Here is a 22,325-nt window from a genome sequence, read left to right as displayed (position 1 = left end):
TGAAAGTTTATTAATTTCACGAAAGCTTTAGAAAGAAATGTACGTGTTTCTTTGTAAAGACAAGAATTTTTTTGCTACGTGTGAAAGCATTGTTAGAACAGAGATCAGTGTTCCTTTCCTCATTACAAGGTTTACTTTGAAAGATATTTCCATTCTTTTGAAAGTTTATTAATTTCACGAAAGATTTAGTAAGAAAAACACATGTGTTTGTTTGTAAATTCAAGCAGTTTTTTGCTACGTGTGAAAGCACTGCTAGAACTGAGATCAGTGTTCCTCTTCTCAGTACAAGCTTTACTTGGAAAGATAATCGCGTTCTTTTGAAAGTTTTTTAATTTCACGAAAGCTTTAGTAAGAAACACACATGCGTTTCTTTGTCAAGACAAGCAGTTGTTTGCTACATGTGAAAGCTCTGGTAGAATTGAGATCAGTGTTGCTTTTCTCAGTACAAGCTGTACTTTGAAAGATAATCGCGTTCTTTTGAAAGTTTATTAATTTCACGAAAGCTTTAGTAAGAAACGCACATGCGTTTCTTTGTCAAGACAAGCAGTTGTTTGCTACTCGTGAAAGCACTGTTAGAACTAAGATCAGTGTTGCTTTTCTCAGTACAAGCTTTACTTTGAAAGATAATCGCGTTCTTTTGAAAGTTTATTAATTTCACGAAAGCTTTAGTAAGAAACGCACATGCGTTTCTTTGTCAAGACAAGCAGTTGTTTGCTACGTGTGAAAGCTCTGGTAGAACTGAGATCGGTGTTTCTTTTCTCAGTACAAGCTTAACTTTGAAAGATAATCGCGTTCTTTTGAAAGTTTATTAATTTCACGAAAGCTTTAGTAAGAAACGCACATGCATTTCTTTGTCAAGACAAACAGTTGTTTGCTACTCGTGAAAGCACTGTTAGAACTGAGATCAGTGTTGCTTTTCTCAGTACAAGCTTTACTTTGAAAGATAATCGCGTTCTTTTGAAAGTTTTAGTAAGAAACGCACATGCGTTTCTTTGTCAAAACAAGCAGTTGTTTGCTACGTGTGAAAGCACTGTTAGAACTGAGATCAGTGTTCCTTTTCTCAGTACAAGCTTTACTATGAAAGGAAATCGCATTCTTTTGAAAGTTTTTTCATTTCACAAAAGCTTTAGTAAGAAAAGCACATGTGTTTCTTTGTCAAGACACGCAGTTGTTTGCTGTGCGGGAAAGCACTGTTAGAACTGAGTCAGTGTTGCTTTTCTCAGTACAAGCTTTACTTTGAAAGATAATCGCGTTCTTTGAAAGTTTATTAATTTCATGAAAGCTTTAGTAAGAAACAAACATGTTTCTTTGTCAAGACAAGCATTTGTTTGCTACATGTGAAAGCACTGTTAGAACTGAGATCAGTGTTGCTTTTCTCAGTACAAGCTTTACTTTGAAAGATAATCGCATTCTTTTGAAAGTTTTTTAATTTCACGAAAGCTTTTGTAAGAAACGCACATGCGTTTCTTGTCAAGACAAGCAGTTGTTTGCTACGTGTGAAAGCTCTGGTAGAACTGAGATCAGTGTTGCTTTTCTCAGTACAATATTTACTTTGAAAGATAATCGCGTTCTTTTGAAAGTTTATTAATTTCACGAAAGCTTTAGTAAGAAACGCACATGTGTTTCTTTGTCAAGACAAGCAGTTGTTTGCTACGTGTGAAAGCACTGTTAGAACTGAGATCAGTGTTGCTTTTCTCAGTACAAGCTTTACTATGATAGGAAATCGCGTTCTTTTGAAAGTTTTTTCATTTCACAAAAGCTTTAGTAAGAAAAGCACATGTGTTTCTTTGTGAAGACAAGCACTTGTTTGCTACTCGTGAAAGCACTGTTAGAACTGAGATCAGTGTTGCTTTTCTCAGTACAAGCTTTACTTTGAAAGATAATCGCGTTCATTTGAAAGTTTATTAATTTCACGAAAGCTTTAGTAAGAAACGCACATGCGTTTCTTTGTCAAGACAAGCAGTTGTTTGCTACATGTGAAAGCTCTGGTAGAACTGAGATCGGTGTTTCTTTTCTCAGTACAAGCTTAACTTTGAAAGATAATCGCGTTCTTTGAAAGTTTATTAATTTCACGAAAGCTTTAGTAAGAAACGCACATGCATTTCTTTGTCAAGACAAGCAGTTGTTTGCTACTCGTGAAAGCACTGTTAGAACTGAGATCAGTGTTGCTTTTCTCAGTACAAGCTTTACTTTGAAAGATAATCGCATTCTTTTGAAAGTTTTTTAATTTCACGAAAGCTTTTGTAAGAAACGCACATGCGTTTCTTGTCAAGACAAGCAGTTGTTTGCTACGTGTGAAAGCTCTGGTAGAACTGAGATCAGTGTTGCTTTTCTCAGTACAAGATTTACTTTGAAAGATAATCGCGTTCTTTTGAAAATTTATTAATTTCACGAAAGCTTTAATAAGAAACGCACATGCGTTTCTTTGTCAAGACAAGCAGTTGTTTGCTCCACGTGAAAGCACTGTTAGAACTGAGATCAGTGTTGCTTTTCTCAGTACAAGCTTTACTTTGAAAGATAATCACGTTCTTTTGAAAGTTTAGTAATTTCACGAAATCTTTAGTAAGAAACGCACATGCGTTTCTTTGACAAGACAAGCAGTTGTTTGCTACGTGTGAAAGCACTGGTAGAACTGAGATCAGTGTTGCTTTTCTAAGTACAAGCTTTACTATTATAGGAAATTGCGTTCTTTTGAAAGTTTTTTCATTTCACAAAAGCTTTAGTAAGAAAAGCACATGTGTTTCTTTGTGAAGACAAGCAGTTGTTTGCTGTGCGGGAAAGCACTGTTAGAACTGAGATCAGTGTTGCTTTTCTCAGTACAAGCTTTACTTTGAAAGATAATCGCGTTCTTTGAAAGTTTATTAATTTCATGAAAGCTTTAGTAAGGAACGAACAGGCGTTTCTTTGTCAAGACAAGCAGTGGTTTGCTACATGTGAAAGCACTGTTAGAACTGAGATCAGTGTTGCTTTTCTCAGTCCAAGCTTTACTTTGAAAGATAATCGCATTCTTTTGAAAGTTTATTAATTTCACGAAAGCTTTAGTAAGAAATGCACATCCGTTTCTTTGTCAAGGCAAGCAGTTGTTTGCTACGTGTGTAAGCACTGTTAGAACTGAGATCAGTGTTGCTTTTCTCAGTACAAGCTTTACTTTGAAAGATAATCGCGTTCTTTTGAAAGTTTTTTAATTTCACGAAAGCTTTAGTAAGAAACGCACATGCGTTTCTTGTCAAGACAAGAAGTTGTTTGCTACGTGTGAAGGCTCTGGTAGAACTGAGATCAGTGTTGCTTTTCTCAGTACAAGCTTTACTTTGAAAGATAATCGCGTTCTTTTGAAAGTTTATTAATTTCACGAAAGCTTTAGTAAGAAACGCACATGTGTTTCTGTGTAAAGAAAAGCATTGGTTTGCTACGTGGGAAAGCATTGTTAGAACTTAGATCAGTGTTCTTTATCTCAGTACAAGCTTTTCGTTGAAAAATAATCTCGTTCTTTTGAAAGTTTATTAATTTCACGAAAGCTTTAGTAAGAAACGCACATGTGTTTCTTTGTAAAGACAAGCAGTAGTTTGCTACGTGTGAAAGCATTGTTAGAACTAAATGTTCCTTTTCTCAATACAAGTGTTACTTTGAAAGATCATCACGTTCTTTTGAAAGTTTATTTATTTCACGAAATCTTGGTTAGAACTGTGATCAGTGTTCCTATTCTCAGTACAAGCTTTACTTTGAAAGATAATCGCGTTATTTTGAAAGTTTTTTAATTTCACGAAAGCTTTAAAAGAAACGCACATGCGTTTCTTTGTCAAGACAAGCAGTTGTTTGATACATGTGAAAGCTCTGGTAGAACTGATATCAGTGTTGCTTTTCTCAGTACAAGCTTTACTTTGAAAGATAATCGCGTTCTTTTGAAAGTTTATTAATTTCACGAAAGCTTTAGTAAGAAACGCACGTGTTTCTTTGTCAAGACAAGCAGTTGTTTGCTACGTGTGAAAGCACTGTTAGAACTGAGATCAGTGTTGATTTTCTCAGTACAGGCTTTACTATGATAGGAAATCGCGTTCTTTTGAAAGTTTTTTCATTTCACAAAAGCTTTAGTAAGAAAAGCACATGTGTTTCTTTGTGAAGACAAGCAGTTGTTTGCTGTGCGGGAAAGCACTGTTAGAACTGAGATCAGTGTTGCTTTTCTCAGTACAAGCTTTACTTTGAAAGATAATCGCGTTCTTTGAAAGTTTATTAATTTCATGAAAGCTTTAGTAAGGAACGAACAGGCGTTTCTTTGTCAAGACAAGCAGTGGTTTGCTACATGTGAAAGCACTGTTAGAACTGAGATCAGTGTTGCTTTTCTCAGTCCAAGCTTTACTTTGAAAGATAATCGCATTCTTTTGAAAGTTTATTAATTTCACGAAAGCTTTAGTAAGAAATGCACATCCGTTTCTTTGTCAAGGCAAGCAGTTGTTTGCTACGTGTGTAAGCACTGTTAGAACTGAGATCAGTGTTGCTTTTCTCAGTACAAGCTTTACTTTGAAAGATAATCGCGTTCTTTTGAAAGTTTTTTAATTTCACGAAAGCTTTAGTAAGAAACGCACATGCGTTTCTTGTCAAGACAAGCAGTTGTTTGCTACGTGTGAAAGCTCTGGTAGAACTGAGATCAGTGTTGCTTTTCTCAGTACAAGCTTTACTTTGAAAGATAATCGCGTTCTTTTGAAAGTTTATTAATTTCACGAAAGCTTTAGTAAGAAACGCACATGTGTTTCTGTGTAAAGAAAAGCATTGGTTTGCTACGTGGGAAAGCATTGTTAGAACTTAGATCAGTGTTCTTTATCTCAGTACAAGCTTTTCGTTGAAAAATAATCTCGTTCTTTTGAAAGTTTATTAATTTCACGAAAGCTTTAGTAAGAAACGCACATGTGTTTCTTTGTAAAGACAAGCAGTAGTTTGCTACGTGTGAAAGCATTGTTAGAACTAAATGTTCCTTTTCTCAATACAAGTGTTACTTTGAAAGATCATCACGTTCTTTTGAAAGTTTATTTATTTCACGAAATCGTGGTTAGAACTGTGATCAGTGTTCCTATTCTCAGTACAAGCTTTACTTTGAAAGATAATCGCGTTATTTTGAAAGTTTTTTAATTTCACGAAAGCTTTAAAAGAAACGCACATGCGTTTCATTGTCAAGACAAGCAGTTGTTTGATACATGTGAAAGCTCTGGTAGAACTGATATCAGTGTTGCTTTTCTCAGTACAAGCTTTACTTTGAAAGATAATCGCGTTCTTTTGAAAGTTTATTAATTTCACGAAAGCTTTAGTAAGACACGCACATGAGTTTCTTTGTCAAGACAAGCAGTTGTTTAGTGTGCGGGAAAGCACTGTTAGAACTGAGTCAGTGTTGCTTTTCTCAGTACAAGCTTTACTTTGAAAGATAATCGCGTTCTTTGTAAGTTTATTAATTTCACGAAAGCTTTAGTAAGAAACGAACATGCGTTTCTTTGTCAAGACAAGCAGTTGTTTGCTACGTGTGAAAGCACTGTTAGAACTGAGAACAGTGTTGCTTTTCTCAGTACAAGCTTTACTTTGAAAGATAATCGCATTCTTTTGAAAGTTTATTAATTTCAAGAAAGCTTTAGTAAGAAATGCACATGCGTTTTTTTGTCAAGACAAGCAGTTGTTTGCTACGTGTGTAAGCACTGTTAGAACTGAGATCAGTGTTGCTTTTCTCAGTACAAGCTTTACTTTGAAAGATAATCGCGTTCTTTTGAAAGTTTTTTAATTTCACGAAAGCTTTAGTAAGAAACGCACATGCGTTTCTTTGTCAAGACAAGCAGTTGTTTAGTGTGCGGGAAAGCACTGTTAGAACTGAGTCAGTGTTGCTTTTCTCAGTACAAGCTTTACTTTGAAAGATAATCGCGTTCTTTGAAAGTTTATTAATTTCACGAAAGCTTTAGTAAGAAACGAACTTGCGTTTCTTTGTCAAGACAAGCAGTTGTTTGCTACGTGTGAAAGCACTGTTAGAACTGAGATCAGTGTTGCTTTTCTCAGTACAAGCTTTACTTTGAAAGATAATCGCGTTCTTTCGGAAGTTTATTATATTCACGAAAGCTTTAGTAAGAAACGCGCATGCGTTTCTTTGTCAAGACAAGCAGTTGTTTGCTAAGTGTAAAAGCACTGTTAGAACTGAGATCAGTGTTGCTTTTCTCAGTACAAGCTTTACTTGGAAAGATAATCGCGTTCTTTTGAAAGTTTATTAATTTCACTAAAGCTTTAGTAAGAAATGCACATGCGTTTCTTTGTAAGGTAAAGCAGATGTTTACTACGTGTGAAAGCACTGTTAGAACTGATACCATTGTTGCTTTTCTCAGTCCAAGCATTACTTTGAAAGATAATCACGTTCATTGGAAAGTTTATTAATTTCATGAAAGCTTTAGTAAGAAACGCACATGCGTTTCTTGTCAAGACAAGCAGTTATTTGCTACGTGTGAAAGCACTGTTAGAACTGAGATCAGTGTTGCTTTTCTCAGTACAAGCTTTACTTGGAAAGATAATCGCGTTCTTTTGAAAGTTTATTAATTTCACTAAAGCTTTAGTAAGAAACGCACATCCGTTTCTTTGTAAGGTAAAGTAGTTGTTTGCTACGTGTGAAAGCACTGTTAGAACAGATATCATTGTTGCTTTTCTCAGTCCAAGCTTTACTTTGAAAGATAATCACGTTCATTGGAAAGTTTATTAATTTCACAAAAGCTTGAGTTAGAAACGCACATGCGTTTCTTTGTCAAGACAAGCAGTTGTTTGCCTCGTGTGAAAGCACTGTTAGAACTTAGATCAGTGTTGCTTTTCTCAGTCCAAGCTTTACTTTGAAAGATAATCACGTTCATTGGAAAGTTTATTAATTTCACGAAAGCTTTAGTAAGAAACGCACATGCGTTTCTTTCTCGAGACAGGCAGTTGTTTGCTACATGTGAAAGCACTGTTAGAACTGAGATCAGTGTTGCTTTTCTCCGTACAAGCTTTACTTTGAAAGAAAATCGCGTTCTTTTGAAAGTTTATTAATTTCACGAAAGCTTTAGTAAGAAACGCACATGCGTTTCTTTGTCAAGACAGGCAGGTGTTTGCTACGTGTGAAAGCACTGTTAGAACTGAGATCAGTGTTGCTTTTCTCAGTACAAGCTTTACTTTGAAAGAAAATCTCGTTCTTTTGAAAGTTTATTAATTTCACGAAAGCTTTAGTAAGAAACGCACATGCGTTTCTTTGTCAAGACAGGCAGTTGTTTGCTACCTGGGAAAGCACTGTTAGAACTGAGATCAGTGTTGCTTTTCTCAGTACAAGCTTTACTTTGAAAGATAATCGCGTTCTTTTGAAAGTTTATTAATTTCACGAAAGCTTTAGTAAGAAACGCACATGCGTTTCTTTGTCAAGACAGGAAGTTGTTTGCTACGTGTGAAAGCACTGTTAGAACTGAGATCAGTGTTGCTTTTCTCAGTACAAGCTTTACTTTGAAAGAAAATCTCGTTCTTTTGAAAGTTTATTAATTTCTCGAAAGCTTTAGTAAGAAACGCACATGCGTTTCTTTCTAGAGGAAAGCAGTTGTTTGCTACGTGTGAAAGCACTGTTAGAACTGAGATGAGTGTTGCTTTTCTCAGTACAAGCTTTACTTTGAAAGATAATCGCGTTCTTTTGAAAGCTTATTAATTTCACGAAAGCTTTAGTAGGAAACGCACATGCGTTTCTTTGTAAAGACAAGCAGTTGTTTGCTACGTGTGAAAGCACTGTTAGAACTGAGATCAGTGTTGCTTTTCTCAGTACAAGCTTTACTTTGAAAAAAAATCGCGTTCTTTTGAAAGTTTATTGATTTCACGAAAGCTTAGTAAGAAACGCACATGCGTTTCTTTGTAAAGACAAGCAGTTGTTTGCTACGTGTGAAAGCACTGTTAGAACTGAGATCAGTGTTGCTTTTCTCAGTACAAGCTTTACTTTAAAAGAAAATCGCGTTCTTTTGAAAGTTTATTAATTTCACGAAAGCTTTAGTAAGAAACGCTCATGCGTTTTTTGTAAAGACAATCAGTTGTTTGCTACGTGTGAAAGTACTGTTAGAACTGAGATCAGTGTTGCTTTTCTCAGTACAAGCTTTACTTTGAAAGAAAATCTCATACTTTTGAAAGTTTATTAATTTCACGAAAGCTTTAGTAAGAAACGGACATGCGTTTCTTTGTCAAGACAGGCAGTAGTTTGCTCCCTGGGAAAGCACTGTTAGAACTGAGATCAGTGTTGCTTTTCTCAGTACAAGCTTTACTTTGAAAGATAATCGCGTTCTTTTGAAAGTTTATTAATTTCACGAAAGCTTTAGTAAGAAACGCACATGCGTTTCTTTGTCAAGACAGGCAGTTGTTTGCTACGTGTGAAAGCACTGTTAGAACTGAGATCAGTGTTGCTTTTCTCAGTACAAGCTTTACTATTATAGGAAATCGCGTTCTTTTGAAAGTTTTTTCATTTCACAAAAGCTTTAGTAAGAAAAGCACATGTGTTTCTTTGTGAAGACAAGCAGTTGTTTGCTGTGCGGGAAAGCACTGTTAGAACTGAGATCAGTGTTGCTTTTCTCAGTACAAGCTTTACTTTGAAAGATAATCGCGTTCTTTGAAAGTTTATTAATTTCATGAAAGCTTTAGTAAGGAACGAACAGGCGTTTCTTTGTCAAGACAAGCAGTGGTTTGCTACATGTGAAAGCACTGTTAGAACTGAGATCAGTGTTGCTTTTCTCAGTCCAAGCTTTACTTTGAAAGATAATCGCATTCTTTTGAAAGTTTATTAATTTCACGAAAGCTTTAGTAAGAAATGCACATCCGTTTCTTTGTCAAGGCAAGCAGTTGTTTGCTACGTGTGTAAGCACTGTTAGAACTGAGATCAGTGTTGCTTTTCTCAGTACAAGCTTTACTTTGAAAGATAATCGCGTTCTTTTGAAAGTTTTTTAATTTCACGAAAGCTTTAGTAAGAAACGCACATGCGTTTCTTGTCAAGACAAGAAGTTGTTTGCTACGTGTGAAAGCTCTGGTAGAACTGAGATCAGTGTTGCTTTTCTCAGTACAAGCTTTACTTTGAAAGATAATCGCGTTCTTTTGAAAGTTTATTAATTTCACGAAAGCTTTAGTAAGAAACGCACATGTGTTTCTGTGTAAAGAAAAGCATTGGTTTGCTACGTGGGAAAGCATTGTTAGAACTTAGATCAGTGTTCTTTATCTCAGTACAAGTTTTTCGTTGAAAAATAATCTCGTTCTTTTGAAAGTTTATTAATTTCACGAAAGCTTTAGTAAGAAACGCACATGTGTTTCTTTGTAAAGACAAGCAGTAGTTTGCTACGTGTGAAAGCATTGTTAGAACTAAATGTTCCTTTTCTCAATACAAGTGTTACTTTGAAAGATCATCACGTTCTTTTGAAAGTTTATTTATTTCACGAAATCTTGGTTAGAACTGTGATCAGTGTTCCTATTCTCAGTACAAGCTTTACTTTGAAAGATAATCGCGTTATTTTGAAAGTTTTTTAATTTCACGAAAGCTTTAAAAGAAACGCACATGCGTTTCTTTGTCAAGACAAGCAGTTGTTTGATACATGTGAAAGCTCTGGTAGAACTGATATCAGTGTTGCTTTTCTCAGTACAAGCTTTACTTTGAAAGATAATCGCGTTCTTTTGAAAGTTTATTAATTTCACGAAAGCTTTAGTAAGAAACGCACGTGTTTCTTTGTCAAGACAAGCAGTTGTTTGCTACGTGTGAAAGCACTGTTAGAACTGAGATCAGTGTTGATTTTCTCAGTACAGGCTTTACTATGATAGGAAATCGCGTTCTTTTGAAAGTTTTTTCATTTCACAAAAGCTTTAGTAAGAAAAGCACATGTGTTTCTTTGTGAAGACAAGCAGTTGTTTGCTGTGCGGGAAAGCACTGTTAGAACTGAGATCAGTGTTGCTTTTCTCAGTACAAGCTTTACTTTGAAAGATAATCGCGTTCTTTGAAAGTTTATTAATTTCATGAAAGCTTTAGTAAGGAACGAACAGGCGTTTCTTTGTCAAGACAAGCAGTGGTTTGCTACATGTGAAAGCACTGTTAGAACTGAGATCAGTGTTGCTTTTCTCAGTCCAAGCTTTACTTTGAAAGATAATCGCATTCTTTTGAAAGTTTATTAATTTCACGAAAGCTTTAGTAAGAAATGCACATCCGTTTCTTTGTCAAGGCAAGCAGTTGTTTGCTACGTGTGTAAGCACTGTTAGAACTGAGATCAGTGTTGCTTTTCTCAGTACAAGCTTTACTTTGAAAGATAATCGCGTTCTTTTGAAAGTTTTTTAATTTCACGAAAGCTTTAGTAAGAAACGCACATGCGTTTCTTGTCAAGACAAGCAGTTGTTTGCTACGTGTGAAAGCTCTGGTAGAACTGAGATCAGTGTTGCTTTTCTCAGTACAAGCTTTACTTTGAAAGATAATCGCGTTCTTTTGAAAGTTTATTAATTTCACGAAAGCTTTAGTAAGAAACGCACATGTGTTTCTGTGTAAAGAAAAGCATTGGTTTGCTACGTGGGAAAGCATTGTTAGAACTTAGATCAGTGTTCTTTATCTCAGTACAAGCTTTTCGTTGAAAAATAATCTCGTTCTTTTGAAAGTTTATTAATTTCACGAAAGCTTTAGTAAGAAACGCACATGTGTTTCTTTGTAAAGACAAGCAGTAGTTTGCTACGTGTGAAAGCATTGTTAGAACTAAATGTTCCTTTTCTCAATACAAGTGTTACTTTGAAAGATCATCACGTTCTTTTGAAAGTTTATTTATTTCACGAAATCGTGGTTAGAACTGTGATCAGTGTTCCTATTCTCAGTACAAGCTTTACTTTGAAAGATAATCGCGTTATTTTGAAAGTTTTTTAATTTCACGAAAGCTTTAAAAGAAACGCACATGCGTTTCATTGTCAAGACAAGCAGTTGTTTGATACATGTGAAAGCTCTGGTAGAACTGATATCAGTGTTGCTTTTCTCAGTACAAGCTTTACTTTGAAAGATAATCGCGTTCTTTTGAAAGTTTATTAATTTCACGAAAGCTTTAGTAAGACACGCACATGAGTTTCTTTGTCAAGACAAGCAGTTGTTTAGTGTGCGGGAAAGCACTGTTAGAACTGAGTCAGTGTTGCTTTTCTCAGTACAAGCTTTACTTTGAAAGATAATCGCGTTCTTTGTAAGTTTATTAATTTCACGAAAGCTTTAGTAAGAAACGAACATGCGTTTCTTTGTCAAGACAAGCAGTTGTTTGCTACGTGTGAAAGCACTGTTAGAACTGAGAACAGTGTTGCTTTTCTCAGTACAAGCTTTACTTTGAAAGATAATCGCATTCTTTTGAAAGTTTATTAATTTCAAGAAAGCTTTAGTAAGAAATGCACATGCGTTTTTTTGTCAAGACAAGCAGTTGTTTGCTACGTGTGTAAGCACTGTTAGAACTGAGATCAGTGTTGCTTTTCTCAGTACAAGCTTTACTTTGAAAGATAATCGCGTTCTTTTGAAAGTTTTTTAATTTCACGAAAGCTTTAGTAAGAAACGCACATGCGTTTCTTTGTCAAGACAAGCAGTTGTTTAGTGTGCGGGAAAGCACTGTTAGAAGTGAGTCAGTGTTGCTTTTCTCAGTACAAGCTTTACTTTGAAAGATAATCGCGTTCTTTGAAAGTTTATTAATTTCACGAAAGCTTTAGTAAGAAACGAACTTGCGTTTCTTTGTCAAGACAAGCAGTTGTTTGCTACGTGTGAAAGCACTGTTAGAACTGAGATCAGTGTTGCTTTTCTCAGTACAAGCTTTACTTTGAAAGATAATCGCGTTCTTTCGGAAGTTTATTATATTCACGAAAGCTTTAGTAAGAAACGCGCATGCGTTTCTTTGTCAAGACAAGCAGTTGTTTGCTAAGTGTAAAAGCACTGTTAGAACTGAGATCAGTGTTGCTTTTCTCAGTACAAGCTTTACTTGGAAAGATAATCGCGTTCTTTTGAAAGTTTATTAATTTCACTAAAGCTTTAGTAAGAAATGCACATGCGTTTCTTTGTAAGGTAAAGCAGATGTTTACTACGTGTGAAAGCACTGTTAGAACTGATACCATTGTTGCTTTTCTCAGTCCAAGCATTACTTTGAAAGATAATCACGTTCATTGGAAAGTTTATTAATTTCACGAAAGCTTTAGTAAGAAACGCACATGCGTTTCTTGTCAAGACAAGCAGTTATTTGCTACGTGTGAAAGCACTGTTAGAACTGAGATCAGTGTTGCTTTTCTCAGTACAAGCTTTACTTGGAAAGATAATCGTGTTCTTTTGAAAGTTTATTAATTTCACTAAAGCTTTAGTAAGAAACGCACATCCGTTTCTTTGTAAGGTAAAGTAGTTGTTTGCTACGTGTGAAAGCACTGTTAGAACAGATATCATTGTTGCTTTTCTCAGTCCAAGCTTTACTTTGAAAGATAATCACGTTCATTGGAAAGTTTATTAATTTCACAAAAGCTTGAGTTAGAAACGCACATGCGTTTCTTTGTCAAGACAAGCAGTTGTTTGCCTCGTGTGAAAGCACTGTTAGAACTTAGATCAGTGTTGCTTTTCTCAGTCCAAGCTTTACTTTGAAAGATAATCACGTTCATTGGAAAGTTTATTAATTTCACGAAAGCTTTAGTAAGAAACGCACATGCGTTTCTTTCTCGAGACAGGCAGTTGTTTGCTACATGTGAAAGCACTGTTAGAACTGAGATCAGTGTTGCTTTTCTCCGTACAAGCTTTACTTTGAAAGAAAATCGCGTTCTTTTGAAAGTTTATTAATTTCACGAAAGCTTTAGTAAGAAACGCACATGCGTTTCTTTGTCAAGACAGGCAGGTGTTTGCTACGTGTGAAAGCACTGTTAGAACTGAGATCAGTGTTGCTTTTCTCAGTACAAGCTTTACTTTGAAAGAAAATCTCGTTCTTTTGAAAGTTTATTAATTTCACGAAAGCTTTAGTAAGAAACGCACATGCGTTTCTTTGTCAAGACAGGCAGTTGTTTGCTACCTGGGAAAGCACTGTTAGAACTGAGATCAGTGTTGCTTTTCTCAGTACAAGCTTTACTTTGAAAGATAATCGCGTTCTTTTGAAAGTTTATTAATTTCACGAAAGCTTTAGTAAGAAACGCACATGCGTTTCTTTGTCAAGACAGGAAGTTGTTTGCTACGTGTGAAAGCACTGTTAGAACTGAGATCAGTGTTGCTTTTCTCAGTACAAGCTTTACTTTGAAAGAAAATCTCGTTCTTTTGAAAGTTTATTAATTTCTCGAAAGCTTTAGTAAGAAACGCACATGCGTTTCTTTCTAGAGGAAAGCAGTTGTTTGCTACGTGTGAAAGCACTGTTAGAACTGAGATGAGTGTTGCTTTTCTCAGTACAAGCTTTACTTTGAAAGATAATCGCGTTCTTTTGAAAGCTTATTAATTTCACGAAAGCTTTAGTAGGAAACGCACATGCGTTTCTTTGTAAAGACAAGCAGTTGTTTGCTACGTGTGAAAGCACTGTTAGAACTGAGATCAGTGTTGCTTTTCTCAGTACAAGCTTTACTTTGAAAAAAAATCGCGTTCTTTTGAAAGTTTATTGATTTCACGAAAGCTTAGTAAGAAACGCACATGCGTTTCTTTGTAAAGACAAGCAGTTGTTTGCTACGTGTGAAAGCACTGTTAGAACTGAGATCAGTGTTGCTTTTCTCAGTACAAGCTTTACTTTGAAAGAAAATCGCGTTCTTTTGAAAGTTTATTAATTTCACGAAAGCTTTAGTAAGAAACGCTCATGCGTTTTTTGTAAAGACAATCAGTTGTTTGCTACGTGTGAAAGTACTGTTAGAACTGAGATCAGTGTTGCTTTTCTCAGTACAAGCTTTACTTTGAAAGAAAATCTCATACTTTTGAAAGTTTATTAATTTCACGAAAGCTTTAGTAAGAAACGGACATGCGTTTCTTTGTCAAGACAGGCAGTAGTTTGCTCCCTGGGAAAGCACTGTTAGAACTGAGATCAGTGTTGCTTTTCTCAGTACAAGCTTTACTTTGAAAGATAATCGCGTTCTTTTGAAAGTTTATTAATTTCACGAAAGCTTTAGTAAGAAACGCACATGCGTTTCTTTGTCAAGACAGGCAGTTGTTTGCTACGTGTGAAAGCACTGTTAGAACTGAGATCAGTGTTGCTTTTCTCAGTACAAGCTTTACTTTGAAAGAAAATCTCGTTCTTTTGAAAGTTTATTAATTTCTCGAAAGCTTTAGTAAGAAACGCACATGCGTTTCTTTCTAGAGACAAGCTGTTGTTTGCTACGTGTGAAAGCACTGTTAGAACTGAGATCAGTTTTGCTTTTCTCAGTACAAGCTTTACTTTGAAAGATAATCGCGTTCTTTTGAAAGTTTATTAATTTGACGAAAGCTTTAGTAAGAAACGCACATGCGTTTCTTTCTAGAGGAAAGCAGTTGTTTGCTACGTGTGAAAGCACTGTTAGAACTGAGATCAGTGTTGCTTTGTCAGTACAAGCTTTACTTTGAAAGATAATCGCGTTCTTTTGAAAGTTTATTAATTTGACGAAAGCTTTAGTAAGAAACGCACATGCGTTTCTTTGTCAAGACAGACAGTTGTTTTCTACGTGTGAAAGCATTGTTAGAACTGAGATCAATGTTGCTTTTCTCCGTACAAGCGTTACTTTGAAAGATAATCGCGTTCTTTTGAAAGTTTATTAATTTCACGAAAGCTTTAGTAGGAAACGCACATGCGTTTCTTTGTAAAGACAAGCAGTTGTTTGCTACGTGTGAAAGCACTGTTAGAACTGAGATCAGTGTTGCTTTTCTCAGTACAAGCTTTACTTTGAAAAAAAATCGCGTTCTTTTGAAAGTTTATTGATTTCACGAAAGCTTTAGTAAGAAACGCACATGCGTTTCTTTGTAAAGACAAGCAGTTGTTTGCTACGTGTGAAAGCACTGTTAGAACTGAGATCAGTGTTGCTTTTCACAGTACAAGCTCTACTTTGAAAGAAAATCGCGTTCTTTTGAAAGTTTATTAATTTCACGAGAGCTTTAGTAAGAAACGCACATGCGTTTCTTTGTCAAGACAGACAGTTGTTTGCTACGTGTGAAAGCACTGTTAGAACTGAGATCAGTGTTGCTTTTCTCAGTACAAGCTTTACTTTGAAAAAAAATCGCATTCTTTTGAAAGTTTATTAATTTCACGAAAGCTTTAGTAAGAAACGCACATGCGTTTCTTTGTAAAGACAGGCAGTTGTTTAGTAAGTGTGAAAGCACTGTTAGAACTTAGATCAGTGTTGCTTTTCTCAGTAAAAGCTTTACTTTGAAAGATAATCTTGTTCTTTTGAAAGTTTATTAATTTCACGAAAGCTTTAGTAAGAGACACACATGCGTTTCTTTGTCAAGACAGGAATTTGCTACGTGTGAAAGCACTGTTAGAACTGAGATCAGTGTTGCTTTTCTCAGTACAAGCTTTACTATGAAAGATAATCGCGTTCTTTTGAAAGTTTATTAATTTCACGAAAGCTTTAGTAAGAAACGCACATGCGTTTCTTTGTCAAGACAGGCAGTTGTTTGCTACCTGGGAAAGCACTGTTAGAACTGAGATCAGTGTTGCATTTCTCAGTACAAGCTTTACTTTGAAAGATAATCGCGTTCTTTTGAAAGTTTATTAATTTCACGAAAGCTTTAGTAAGAAACACACATGCGTTTCTTTGTCAAGACAGGAATTTGTTACGTGTGAAAGCACTGTTAGAACTGAGATCAGTGTTGCTTTTCTCAGTACAAGCTTTACTTTGTAAGAAAATCTCGTTCTTTTGAAAGTTTATTAATTTCTCGAAAGCTTTAGTAAGAAACGCACATGCGTTTCTTTCTAGAGGAAAGCAGTTGTTTCCTACGTGTGAAAGCACTGTTAGAACTGAGATCAGTGTTGCTTTTCTCAGTACAAGCTTTACTTTGAAAGATAATCGCGTTCTTTTGATAGTTTATTAATTTGACGAAAGCTTTAGTAAGAAACGCACATGCGTTTCTTTCTAGAGGAAAGCAGTTGTTTGCTACGTGTGAAAGCACTGTTAGAACTGAGATCAGTGTTGCTTTTCTCAGTACAAGCTTTCCTTTGAAAGATAATCGCGTTCTTTTGAAAGTTTATTAATTTCACGAAAGCTTTAGTAAGAAACGCACATGCGTTTCTTTGTCAAGACAGGCAGTTGTTTGCTACGTGTGAAAGCACTGTTAGAACTGAGATCAGTGTTGCTTTTCTCAGTACAAGCTTTACTTTGAAAGAAAATCGCGTTCTTTTGAAAGTTTATTAATTTCACGAAAGCTTTAGTAAGAAACGCACATGCGTTTCTTTGTCAAGACAGGCAGTTGTTTGCTACCTGGGAAAGCACTGTTAGAACTGAGATCAGTGTTGCTTTTCTCAGTACAAGCTTTACTTTGAAAGATAATCGCGTTCTTTTGAAAGTTTATTAATTTCTCGAAAGCTTTAGTAAGAAACGCACATGAGTTTCTTTGTAAAGTAAAGCAGTTGTTTGCTAGGTGTGAAAGCACTGTTAGAACTGAGATCAGTGTTGCTTTTCTCAGTACAGGCTTTACTTTGAAAGATAATCGCGTTCTTTGAAAGTTTATTAATTTCACGAAAGCTTTAGTAAGAAACGCACATGCGTTTCTTTTAGAGGAAAGCAGTTGTTTGCTATGTGTGAAAGCACTGTTAGAACTGAGATCAGTGTTGCTTTTCTGAGTACAAGCTTTACTTTGAAAGAAATCGCGTTCTTTTGAAAGTTTATTAATTTCACGAAAGCTTTAGTAATAAACGCACATGCGTTTCTTTCTAGAGACAAGCAGTTGTTTGCTACGTGTGAAAGTACTGTTAGAACTGAGATCAGTGTTGCTTTTCTCAGTACAAGCTTTACTTTGAAAGAAAATCTCATACTTTTGAAAGTTTATTAATTTCACGAAAGCTTTAGTAAGAAACGCACATGCGTTTCTTTGTCAAGACAGGCAGTTGTTTGCTACCTGGAAAAGCACTGTTAGAACTGAGATCAGTGTTGCATTTCTCAGTACAAGCTTTACTTTGAAAGATAATCGCGTTCTTTTGAAAGTTTATTAATTTCACGAAAGCTTTAGTAAGAAACACACATGCGTTTCTTTGTCAAGACAGGAATTTGCTACGTGTGAAAGCACTGTTAGAACTGAGATCAGTGTTGCTTTTCTCAGTACAAGCTTTACTTTGAAAGAAAATCTCGTTCTTTTGAAAGTTTATTAATTTCTCGAAAGCTTTAGTAAGAAACGCACATGCGTTTCTTTCTAGAGACAAGCAGTTGTTTGCTACGTGTGAAAGCACTGTTAGAACTGAGATCAGTGTTGCTTTTCTCAGTACAAGCTTTACTTTGAAAGATAATCGCGTTCTTTTGATAGTTTATTAATTTGACGAAAGCTTTAGTAAGAAACGCACATGCGTTTCTTTCTAGAGGAAAGCAGTTGTTTGCTACGTGTGAAAGCACTGTTAGAACTGAGATCAGTGTTGCTTTTCTCAGTACAAGCTTTACTTTGAAAGATAATGGCGTTCTTTTGAAAGTTTATTAATTTCACGAAAGCTTTAGTAAGAAACGCACATGCGTTTCTTTGTCAAGACAGGCAGTTGTTTGCTACGTGTGAAAGCACTGTTAGAACTGAGATCAGTGTTGCTTTTCTCAGTACAAGCTTTACTTTGAAAGAAAATCGCGTATTTTGAAAGTTTATTAATTTCACGAAAGCTTTAGTAAGAAACGCACATGTGTTTCTTTGTCAAGACAGGCAGTTGTTTGCTACGTGTGAAAGCACTGTTAGAAATGAGATCAGTGTTGCTTTTCTCCGTACAAGCTTTACTTTGAAAGATAATCACGTTCTTTTGAAAGTTTATTAATTTCTCGAAAGCTTTAGTAAGAAACGCACATGCGTTTCTTTCTAGAGACAATCAGTTGTTTGCTACGTGTGAAAGCACTGTTAGAACTGAGATCAGTGTTGCTTTTCTCAGTACAAGCTTTACTTTAAAAAAAAATCGCGTTCTTTTGAAAGTTTATTGATTTCACGAAAGCTTTAGTAAGAAACGCACATGCGTTTCTTTGTAAAGACAAGCAGTTGTTTGCTACGTGTGAAAGCACTGTTAGAACTGAGATCAGTGTTGCTTTTCTCAGTACAAGCTTTACTTTGAAAGAAAATCGCGTTCTTTTGAAAGTTTATTAATTTCACGAAAGCTTTAGTAAGAAACGCACATGCGTTTCTTTCTAGAAAAAAGCAGTTGTTTGCTACGTGTGAAAGCACTGTTAGAACTGAGATCAGTGTTGCTTTTCTCAGTACAAGCTTTACTTTGAAAGATAATCGCGTTCTTTTGAAAGTTTATTAATTTCACGAAAGCTTTAGTAAGAAACGCACATGCGTTTCTTTCTAGAGACAAGCAGTTGTTTGCTACGTGTGAAAGCACTGTTAGAACTGAGATCAGTGTTGCTTTTCTCAGTACAAGCTTTACTTTGAAAGATAATCGCGTTCTTTTGAAAGTTTATTAATTTCACGAAAGCTTTAGTAAGAAACGCACATGCGTTTCTTTCTAGAGACAAGCAGTTGTTTGCTACGTGTGAAAGCACTGTTAGAACTGAGATCAGTGTTGCTTTTCTCAGTACAAGCTTTACTTTGAAAAAAAATCGCGTTCTTTTGAAAGTTTATTGATTTCACGAAAGCTTTAGTAAGAAACGCACATGCGTTTCTTTGTGAAGACAAGCAGTTGTTTGCTACGTGTGAAAGCACTGTTAGAACTGAGATCAGTGTTGCTTTTCTCAGTACAAGCTTTACTTTGAAAGAAAATCGCGTTCTTTTGAAAGTTTATTAATTTCACGAAAGCTTTAGTAAGAAACGCACATGCGTTTCTTTCTAGAGACAAGCAGTTGTTTGCTACGTGTGAAAGCACTGTTAGAACTGAGATCAGTGTTGCTTTTCTCCGTACAAGCTTTACTTTGAAAGATAATCGCGTTCTTTTGAAAGTTTATTAATTTCACGAAAGCTTTAGTAAGAAACGCACATGCGTTTCTTTCTAGAGACAAGCAGTTGTTTGCTACGTGTGAAAGCACTGTTAGAACTGAGATCAGTGTTGCTTTTCTCAGTACAAGCTTTACTTTGAAAGATAATCGCGTTCTTTTGAAAGTTTATTAATTTCACGAAAGCTTTAGTAAGAAACGCACATGCGTTTCTTTCTAGAGGAAACCAGTTGTTTGCTACGTGTGAAAGCACTGTTAGAACTGAGATCAGTGTTGCTTTTCTCAGTACAAGCTTTACTTTGAAAGATAATCGCGTTCTTTTGAAAGTTTATTAATTTCACGAAAGCTTTAGTAAGAAACGCACATGCGTTTCTTTCTAGAGGAAACCAGTTGTTTGCTACGTGTGAAAGCACTGTTAGAACTGAGATCAGTGTTGCTTTTCTCAGTACAAGCTTTATTTTGAAAGATAATCGCGTTCTTTTGAAAGTTTATTAATTTCACGAAAGCTTTAGTAAGAAACGCACATACGTTTCTTTGTCAAGACAGGAAGTTGTTTGCTACGTGTGAAAGCACTGTTAGAACTGAGATCAGTGTTGCTTTTCTCAGTACAAGCTTCACTTTGAAAAAAAATCGCGTTCTTTTGAAAGTTTATTGATTTCACGAAAGCTTTAGTAAGAAACGCACATGCGTTTCTTTGTAAAGACAAGCAGTTGTTTGCTACGTGTGAAAGCACTGTTAGAACTGAGATCAGTGTTGCTTTTCTCAGTACAAGCTTTACTTTGAAAGAAAATCTCGTTCTTTTGAAAGTTTATTAATTTCACGAAAGCTTTAGTAAGAAACGCTCATGCGTTTTTTGTAAAGACAATCAGTTGTTTGCTACGTGTGAAAGTACTGTTAGAACTGAGATCAGTGTTGCTTTTCTCAGTACAAGCTTTACTTTGAAAGAAAATCTCATACTTTTGAAAGTTTATTAATTTCACGAAAGCTTTAGTAAGAAACGCACATGCGTTTCTTTGTCAAGACAGGCAGTAGTTTGCTCCCTGGGAAAGCACTGTTAGAACTGAGATCAGTGTTGCTTTTCTCAGTACAAGCTTTACTTTGAAAGATAATCGCGTTCTTTTGAAAGTTTATTAATTTCACGAAAGCTTTAGTAAGAAACGCACATGCGTTTCTTTGTCAAGACAGGCAGTTGTTTGCTACGTGTGAAAGCACTGTTAGAACTGAGATCAGTGTTGCTTTTCTCAGTACAAGCTTTACTTTGAAAGAAAATCGCGTATTTTGAAAGTTTATTAATTTCACGAAAGCTTTAGTAAGAAACGCACATGCGTTTCTTTGTCAAGACAGGCAGTTGTTTGCTACGTGTGAAAGCACTGTTAGAAATGAGATCAGTGTTGCTTTTCTCCGTACAAGCTTTACTTTGAAAGATAATCACGTTCTTTTGAAAGTTTATTAATTTCTCGAAAGCTTTAGTAAGAAACGCACATGCGTTTCTTTCTAGAGACAATCAGTTGTTTGCTACGTGTGAAAGCACTGTTAGAACTGAGATCAGTGTTGCTTTTCTCAGTACAAGCTTTACTTTAAAAAAAAAATCGCGTTCTTTTGAAAGTTTATTGATTTCACGAAAGCTTTAGTAAGAAACGCACATGCGTTTCTTTGTAAAGACAAGCAGTTGTTTGCTACGTGTGAAAGCACTGTTAGAACTGAGATCAGTGTTGCTTTTCTCAGTACAAGCTTTACTTTGAAAGAAAATCGCGTTCTTTTGAAAGTTTATTAATTTCACGAAAGCTTTAGTAAGAAACGCACATGCGTTTCTTTCTAGAAAAAAGCAGTTGTTTGCTACGTGTGAAAGCACTGTTAGAACTGAGATCAGTGTTGCTTTTCTCAGTACAAGCTTTACTTTGAAAGATAATCGCGTTCTTTTGAAAGTTTATTAATTTCACGAAAGCTTTAGTAAGAAACGCACATGCGTTTCTTTCTAGAGACAAGCAGTTGTTTGCTACGTGTGAAAGCACTGTTAGAACTGAGATCAGTGTTGCTTTTCTCAGTACAAGCTTTACTTTGAAAGATAATCGCGTTCTTTTGAAAGTTTATTAATTTCACGAAAGCTTTAGTAAGAAACGCACATGCGTTTCTTTCTAGAGACAAGCAGTTGTTTGCTACGTGTGAAAGCACTGTTAGAACTGAGATCAGTGTTGCTTTTCTCAGTACAAGCTTTACTTTGAAAAAAAATCGCGTTCTTTTGAAAGTTTATTGATTTCACGAAAGCTTTAGTAAGAAACGCACATGCGTTTCTTTGTAAAGACAAGCAGTTGTTTGCTACGTGTGAAAGCACTGTTAGAACTGAGATCAGTGTTGCTTTTCTCAGTACAAGCTTTACTTTGAAAGAAAATCGCGTTCTTTTGAAAGTTTATTAATTTCACGAAAGCTTTATTAAGAAACGCACATGCGTTTCTTTCTAGAGACAAGCAGTTGTTTGCTACGTGTGAAAGCACTGTTAGAACTGAGATCAGTGTTGCTTTTCTCCGTACAAGCTTTACTTTGAAAGATAATCGCGTTCTTTTGAAAGTTTATTAATTTCACGAAAGCTTTAGTAAGAAACGCACATGCGTTTCTTTCTAGAGACAAGCAGTTGTTTGCTACGTGTGAAAGCACTGTTAGAACTGAGATCAGTGTTGCTTTTCTCAGTACAAGCTTTACTTTGAAAGATAATCGCGTTCTTTTGAAAGTTTATTAATTTCACGAAAGCTTTAGTAAGAAACGCACATGCGTTTCTTTCTAGAGGAAACCAGTTGTTTGCTACGTGTGAAAGCACTGTTAGAACTGAGATCAGTGTTGCTTTTCTCAGTACAAGCTTTACTTTGAAAGATAATCGCGTTCTTTTGAAAGTTTATTAATTTCACGAAAGCTTTAGTAAGAAACGCACATGCGTTTCTTTCTAGAGGAAACCAGTTGTTTGCTACGTGTGAAAGCACTGTTAGAACTGAGATCAGTGTTGCTTTTCTCAGTACAAGCTTTATTTTGAAAGATAATCGCGTTCTTTTGAAAGTTTATTAATTTCACGAAAGCTTTAGTAAGAAACGCACATACGTTTCTTTGTCAAGACAGGAAGTTGTTTGCTACGTGTGAAAGCACTGTTAGAACTGAGATCAGTGTTGCTTTTCTCAGTACAAGCTTTACTTTGAAAAAAAATCGCGTTCTTTTGAAAGTTTATTGATTTCACGAAAGCTTTAGTAAGAAACGCACATGCGTTTCTTTGTAAAGACAAGCAGTTGTTTGCTACGTGTGAAAGCACTGTTAGAACTGAGATCAGTGTTGCT

This window comes from Chionomys nivalis, chromosome 13 (assembly GCF_950005125.1).
Source record: "Chionomys nivalis chromosome 13, mChiNiv1.1, whole genome shotgun sequence".
Lineage (NCBI taxonomy): Eukaryota > Metazoa > Chordata > Mammalia > Rodentia > Cricetidae > Chionomys > Chionomys nivalis.
This window is presented reverse-complemented; position numbering follows the sequence as displayed.